This window comes from Peromyscus californicus, unplaced genomic scaffold (genome assembly GCF_007827085.1).
Source record: "Peromyscus californicus insignis strain IS unplaced genomic scaffold, ASM782708v3 Scaffold_7__1_contigs__length_154581171, whole genome shotgun sequence".
NCBI lineage: Eukaryota > Metazoa > Chordata > Mammalia > Rodentia > Cricetidae > Peromyscus > Peromyscus californicus.
The window spans coordinates 64,998,184-65,006,550 of NW_026294595.1; the positions used below are offsets into that span (position 1 = coordinate 64,998,184).

Below are 8,367 nucleotides of genomic sequence, written 5' to 3' on the forward strand. Positions count from 1 at the left end.
GCCATAACTACCAAAGCTTTGTAGCAAAGCACTGCTTTAATTTATATTTTAAGGAAGTATTTTCTGAAACATCTCATTATTTTAATAGGAAGGCATCCCTTTATGGCCTACTTTTAGATCTTTATACATATTTCCATACTCATATTAACACTCACAATGTATTTCCAAAAGTTCTATTAATACAGCCAGACATTTTTGCTAATGCCTTTAATGTCACCACTGAGGAGACACAGGCAGGACCATCACTGTAAGGTCTAGACAATGTGGACTATGCTAGGGTTCAGGCCAGCAAGGGTTATATAAGTGACCCTGATTTTAAAAAACCTTCTTTAAATAACTGTAGCACATAAAGAAATTTCATATTAGCAAAATGTTACAATGTTGCAATACTAAAACAATTTAATAAATCTGAGCAAACCTAAACAAAAGCAAACACAAAATAAAATAGAAAACTAAAAAAAATCATAAGCTAAAATTTAATCTTTGAACTACTATGACTAAAAACATAAATAAATGAATGCTAGTAATTATTTCTCAGCTAAAAATTTTGATTTCTTTTTTTTATGAAATATCATTACCCCAGTCCACAACTGAACATTTGCAGTTAAGATCCTAAATAATGTTTGAATTCAATATATGATTGAACAGAGTAAATCTTTTTGGTTCTTATGTAATAGTCAAAGTAATGTTTTATTTTATACCTTATTTTCCTTCATTGGAATCACAGCTTCATAAGGCAATTGAACAACCAGTACCAAACCTTTATTCCCTCAATTAATGCTTAGGATCTTCACAATAAGAATATCTATGTGTAGGGAACCAACTTGACTGTCCAAATGTAAATGAACAAGGATGACACTCATGAACATGCCAAACTGGATGCAGAAAAAACCCACAACGTTACAACTCTACAACACAATAGGCAACTGAGGAAGCTGGGAACAGAAGAAGCAGTCTTCCCTAGGAGGAACACATCAACTTGTTTACCTGTGATAAATAGCCAACCTTGAAAAAACCCATACCAGTAGCACTATAATAATGGAACAGGTTATATTTGGTAGTATATTCTTATATATGTATACATATATGCATGCAATAACAATTAGAGGTTTTCTGGGGATAAAGGAGGACATAAATTTGTAGGTAATGGGTATATAGGAGGGTTTGGAAGTAGAAAAAAAAGGGAGAAAGATTGTAATCAAATTTTAACCTCAAAATAAAATGGGAAGAGAAGTGTTCCTGGGTCAGATGAGCGACACAGACTAGGTGGGAAAACACTGGCATATCTAAACTTTCACAACACATCTGGTCTCATGTGATTCATACACATTTTTCATATGCTGCTTTTGATCTAATTTTTAATTTTTCAGATAAATCAATAAAATCCCATTAATTATCTTTATGTTAGTGTACTTTGGCTCAAGCAACCAGTATTTAGTATTTTTGGCTGTAGAACTCAATTGGTGGTGTTGATTATGAAAAGAAAGGATGTCAAATAACACTCAACAATCTTACTATAATGAAACATAACCATGAAGTGATATAAAAATGTGTAACTTTAAATTATCTCCCTTGATAATTATTTGAATGTTAAGTACTTCGATGTACACATACAAAGTTGATAAGATCATAAAATTAATTGAAATGAATTGTCTTTTAAAATATTGTTTTCATTATTATAGTTTTATTATTTAAAACCAATTTTAAAATCTGATCATATTCTTCCCCTGTATCAAGTCTTTTTCAGATCCTCTTCCTCTTCCTACCCCTCTAATTTTAAGTACTTTCTCAAAAAAATATATATCCAGGAAATACTGGCACATGCCTTTAATCCCAGCACTTTGGAGGTGGAGGCAGAATGATCTCTATGAATGCAATGCAACCAGCCTGGTCTACAGAGAGAAATCCAGGACAGCCAAGTGTAGCTAGAGAATTTCTCTCCAGGTGCCACCAAGCAGTCCCACAACCCATGTATAAAATAATCACTCAGACACTTACATTACTTATAGACTGTATGGCTGTGGCAGGCTTCTTGTTATCTACTTCTTTTGTCTTAAATTAACCCATTTCTATTAATCTATAAGTTGCCACGTGGCTCGTGGCTTACCGGTACCTTACATCTTGCTTGTCATGGCGGTGGCTGGCAGGTATCTCTCCCTCAGCCTTCTACTTCTCAGAATTCTCCTCTCTCCTTGTCCCGCCTATACTTCCTGCCTGGCCACTGGCCAATCAGTGTTTTATTTATATACAACGATATCCACAGCACTTCCCCTTTTCTTCTTTTTTAAAAAGGAAGGTTTTAACTTTAACATAGTAAAATTACATATAACAAAACAATTATCGAGCAAGAATTACAGTTACAATATTAAAGAAGATATCCTATCTACCTTAAATTTGTGAGTTCAAGTTTTTATATCTAACTTATCTTTTATCATAACTAAGGAAAATTGTAAGTATCTAGTCTTCAGCTACATCAAAGACCTCAGAAGGATATAATACTACCTGAGAAATGGGAGAAGGATGCAAGCAACTTTCGGGAATCTTGCAGGGTAGACAGAGACAGCTGACAGCCTGGACAGTTATCCCAAGTTCTCTTGTAAAGTTGGGGCAACTGTCTTCAGCCCACAGGCCTAGAGTCTCTCAGTCACTTTTTTCTATGTCCTATAGAATGTCTGGCAGTTTCCTCTGCAAAGCAGGAACCTGAAGGACCATTTTGTCAAGCAAAGTTCAGTGGTCACCTTCCTATGGGTCCTGCATGTCCAGTTGATCAAGCAGTTCAGGCAAGAACAGTTTCTTGCCCAAATGGCTATTTTTGCCAAGGTGCTGGGGCCAGGCTAGGGAGCCGGCTGCCCAGGCTAGGGAGCCGGCCACCCAGGTGGGAAACCGACCTGCCGCTAAGCCAAGTCAAGTGGTTTTTAATGGATTCTTGTCACGTTGGGCGCCAAATGTAGATGTAACCAACCATCTTATTAAATAAGAAACACAGAGCCAATTCAGAGAAGAAAGCCAAGAGGTCAGAACTAAGAGCCTTACCCTTCCTGCTTCAGCCAAGAGAGCTCTCCTGTGTGTTTGTCTTTATAAAGACTTTCCGTTCTGCCTTCTCATTGGTTGTAAACCCAAACACATGACTGCCTCATCACTGCCTGTCTGTAGAGACTTCCAGGTCTTCTATGGTTGGGATTGAGATTAAAGGCGTGTGTCTCCAATGCTGGCTGTATCCTTTTACACACAGAGATCTACCCAGCTCTGTCTACCAAGTGCTGGGATTAAAGGTGTGCACCACCACCGCCATGCTCTTGCTATGGCTCTAATAGCTCTGACCCCCAGGCAACTTTATTTATTAACATACAATTAAAATCACATTTCAGTACAAATAAAATACCACCATAGCCAAGGATACACAGAGAAACCCTGTCTGCAGGAAAATAGACTGTGAAAACACCAAACTGTGAACAACAAAAGCACAAACAAAAAACTATAGAGTCCATTCTATGTTGGTCAACTACTCCTGAATATGAGGCTGCACTGAAGAGGTTGATATACACAGTGTCACTCCATTAAAGAAGATTCATTTTCCCTCTTCCAGCAGATATAAATGACAATTCATTTATTAGCCTTTCCCCTGGTGACTAGGTCTTCATTCATGCATGCATTCATTCATTCATTTTTAACAAAATACATTTGAATAAGGTAGAACAAAACTATCATATCACAATTGGACATGACAAACCAACAGAAGAAAAAGAGCCCAAGAGAAGAACCAGAGACTCATTCTTTCAGCACTGAACTGAAAATCATAATCTATACCCAGAGGACCTGGTAAAGACACAGGCAGGCCCTGTGCATGCTACCTCAGTCTTTGGTTTCATATGACCTTTGCTCATGTTGGTTTAGAGGGCCTTGTTTCCTTGGTGTCCTCAATCCACTCTGGCTTCTTGCCTCCTCTTTTGCAAGATTCCCTGAACCTGAGGAGCAGGATTTGAAGGAAACATCACATTTAAGGTTGTTTGTCCCAAGGACTCTTTCTCTCTCCGCATAATGTCAGGCTGTAGGTCTCTCTATTTATTTCCATCTACTGAAGGATAAAGCTTCTCTGTGATAGCCAAATAAGGCACTGATATATGAGTATAGCAGAATATCTTTATGAATATTTTATTGCTTTGTTTTTTTAAATGTATTTTTTTGAGAACAATTTGGTTTTACCCTAGGTCCCTAGGCTAAAATCTGTTGTCTCTGGATTAATATGATCACTTTCTCAACATCTTACATCTAGTATTGGTGGAAAAATAATGTCCAAATTCCTCTTTCTTTGTACTTGAGCAGGAGGTACTTTTGGGTATATCTCTATGAGATAAGGTTACAGAGCACATTGAAGTAGGTGATGCGGGGGCACCTAGAGGGGATGTTCTGCTCTTGCTCTTCTATCTGCGTTTTGTGGTTCTGAGGTCTCACAATGTAGTTTAAAAACCTGTTTTATCTTAAAATATATTTCAATTTTTCTTTTCCTAATTTCAAATAAGCCTTTTTCTTCAGTAAACTTTTTAACTTAATAAATAGTGTGAATAGCAAGAATTCTAATAGTTTCAATTCAAATAGTTCCTTCTAATACTTCACTGGATTCAGGAGAATATAAAATTGAACAGGTTTTAATTACCATGTAATAATATAGAGTAGTCAATTCAAAGTGAATACTTGCACTCAGAAACATTTTTTCACCCTGATATTGTTTTTGTATTTTATAAACTGACATGTCTTCAGAGTGAGTTCATAATTGTCATACCTGTCTGAATTAATATTAGCATCTTTATCCTTTGCTTTTAGTTTCCTAAGTGTAAGTTGTTATTTGTGTCCAAATGTACATGTGTGTCTGTTGTGTAGTGTGAGATATATCAATGTATATACATGAGTGGTGGATGATATTTGTCACTATGCACGTGAACATAGAGACAAAAGAAGGTACTGACTATGAATATCTATGCAACTAAACCTCATTACCTTATGCCAAGTTGTCCACTAAGCCTGGAACTCTGTTAGGAAGGATTAATAGTCTGGTAGCCCATGGAATCTATTGGTCTAATCTTTTGAGCATTGCGTTAATCATGTACTGACATGGCTGGCTTCTGAAATGGGTTTGAGAATCCCAATTCATATCATAATAATTTATTAGCAATTACTCTTCAGAACTGAAAGTATAATATTTTATTAGTTATCAAGACCACTATCAATATCCACATTTTCCTGATGGTATTCTTCATTTCCTTATTCTGGAAAATGTATGCCATAGGATTGAGCAATTGTGTCAAGATATTGACAAATGTAACCAGAAAATGGCCATGTAGTTTATGCATATATTAATATGTATGGACAAAGAGCAAAACCACAATTGTAGCACGGCCTCCACAGGTAGAGAGAGCTTTACATCAACTTTCAGAGCTATGGGTTCTCAGAGAGAACAAGACAGCTCCATAAGAGACAAGCAGTAAGGAGAAGATAATGATGCAATTGGAACCACTATTTGCAGACATCAAAATGACAAAAATGTATGTCAGTGAAAGCAAGCTTCAGGAGTGGGAATAAGTCATATATATAATGATCAATAATATTGGGTCCACAGAAGGGCAGTTGCAAAGCAAAGATAATTTGTGTAATACAATGCAAGAATCTCCCCTTCCCAGGTTACCACAAGCAAAATGCCACAGATTCTCCTGGTCTTGATAGAAGAGTAGTAATGGGGTTTGCAAATGGCTAGATAGCAGCCATAGCTTTAAGGACAATTACCTCCCTACCAGTGAAAAAGGGTACAGTAAACTGTTGTGTCATGCAACATTCAAAGGAGATGGTTTTCCTCTCATAGAGGAAGTCTGCAATAAGCTTGGGTGTGACAGCAATAGAAGTACATGCATCTATCTAGTAATGACAGGAATATCAAGAAGTACATGGGGACTCCAGCAATTCAGGGGTAGAGATCATGGTTGCCACAATTATTATTTTATTTCCAATTGTTGCTAGTTAGACCAACAAAAATACAACAAGCAGTATTTTCTCAATATTTGGGTTCTGAGAAAGCCCCAGAAGTATAAACTCATTGACAAAGCTCATGTTTTCCATGATTCTCAAGAGGAAGACATAAGCAAAATGTGTTCATGTAAATCTGCAAACATGATAAAAATATGACATAGATGTTTATGATATTTAAATTAACACTGTTGAATTCTCATACGAAATTATACTGATTGATTTTATTACCATTATGAACAGAATATTAGAAAAATTCTAAGATTATAGTTGTGTGATATGCAGAAATGAGGCAGAAAAAATAATTGATTACTTAAAAACAATCATTTTTTGTTATTAATGATGAGAGTATCTATTTGTGTTAGTGGAGAGAAATAGTTTATCTTTGAAGTGCCCATTTTCGTCAATATCTGGGAGATTTTTATGTGAAATATTGAAAGGCAATTTGTAACTATATTGTAGATGCTAAAAAAATGCTATAACTTACTAATTTTGTCAGAAATTCAAATTGTATAATGCAAGAGTGAATAACCTGCTGTGACTGGTAGGAGCATTGCCTTATCAGCCAACAGAGGAAAAGGCAAATTACTGCAGAGTGCTCATAAAATCGTGCTCATATTTTAAATACCTTTAAAAGTACAAAGTAGATTGGAACTTCAAATAAATCAATTTATTCTTCATAATACTGAAAGAGCTGTGGGGTGTGTCAGCACTACACATGATGCATATGTTGAAAGTGTTATAATTTATCTTTTAATTCATCATTTTAAAACATAATTAAAGGTTTATAAAAATCATGGTATTGTCATAGCATCAGAGTACAATTAGTACAAAAATATTGTCTGCTATTCACAACTCAACATCCTAGTCAATATAGGAGGCAGGGTGATTATTGTTTTTCTATTTATGTAAAAGTTATAATAAGTATTTAAATTAAAGAGAAAACATATTAACCCGGGAATTTAAGAGACACAGGCTCCCATACCCTCAGGACTTCACGAAATCAACTAAGTATGAGGGTATTTTTCCTTAATGAGAATTTTATTGCACTGCTGTTCGTTCTCTTTTCCTCTCTATAAATATTAAAGCATCTTTTTATGTTGTCCATGTGTGAGTGAAGTATATTCATAAAGAGAGAAGAGTAAATGATGATTCAGAAAGTGATGGACCAATCACTTATACATGAAAATTTGTAGAAACACATAGTTGAAGAGCATCAACTTGTTCAATATAATTTAGGCCCTTGAGGATTAATTAATTGGTTCTTTCTTATGCAATGTTAACTTGTTTAAGAAAATACTATTCTACAAGACATGATTTAAAATTCACTAAAAATCATGTTCATAAATAGCTTGTATGCTCATCTCCAAGAGTTAGCAGAGGCTCAAACAGAAAGAGCTAAAATGTCACTCATGGTAACATTTTCTAACCATAATAAGGGAAATTTATTAACTTGACTAACCATAGTAAGGGAAATTTATTAAATTGAGTAAGACACGATTGTTTTACCCATTGAAAGCTCTTCCTTAAACACTACATAAATAGTCTAGCTCTAGCATATGTAATATGAAGTCTGTATCCACTCATGAGCTAAAACCAAGGAAAAGACAGGATAAAAAGAAATTCTATGAGTGATTGGATCAGACAATGATCAAAAATGATAGACAAAGAAATCAATTTACCCATTATCATTCAGTGACAGCACAGAAATGCCAGAAAAGTACAATGAATAAGCAAAGCACAGAGCATGCTACATAAGCATGAAATATCATAAATGAAACAGCATTTTTTTTATTTTTTATTTATTTTTTTTTATTTTTTATTTTTTTATTATTTTTTTATTTTTTTATTTTATTTTTTATTTTTTTATTTTTTTATTTTATTTTATTTTATTTATTTTTTATTTTATTTTATTTTATTTTTTTATTTTTTTTATTTATTTATTTTATTTTTTATTTTTTTATTTATTTTTTTTTTTAATTTTTTTTTATCAGTGTAGGCCACAAGATAGTAATGAACCATACGAAGTGGTATAGCTCATTGTGGAGTGTGGTCTTAACTCATTCTCCCAAATAGCCCCAGTTGGTTAAGGTGAAACAGCATTTTGTACAATGATGATACTTAGAAATAAAAAGGAAAATGCTCTAGACTCTTGAGATTTGTATTCAGATCCAGATCCTCACCATTTTCTGTGGCATACATCAGGTTACTTTACGACCCTAAAATTCTATAAGCCTTAGATTTTGATTATAAAAATAGATTTCAAGAAAGCTCTTTTATAAATTCACATAAAAATAATGATGAAATAATAAATGTATTAGGAGAAGATGAGTATCAAAAATAAGTTTTCCC

General features: G+C 34.4%; 1 non-coding gene and 1 pseudogene across 1 annotated transcript; both read right to left on the reverse strand.

The window, feature by feature from the left end:
* Nucleotides 1-5,177: 5,177 nt before the first annotated feature.
* Nucleotides 5,178-6,108, reverse strand: LOC128100926 (olfactory receptor 4C15-like; annotated as a pseudogene).
* Nucleotides 6,109-8,007: 1,899 nt separating this feature from the next.
* On the reverse strand, nucleotides 8,008-8,143 carry LOC128102747 (small nucleolar RNA SNORA4). Its single transcript, XR_008215511.1, has one exon. It is a non-coding gene; the product is annotated as a small nucleolar RNA SNORA4 (small nucleolar RNA).
* Nucleotides 8,144-8,367: the final 224 nt, after the last annotated feature.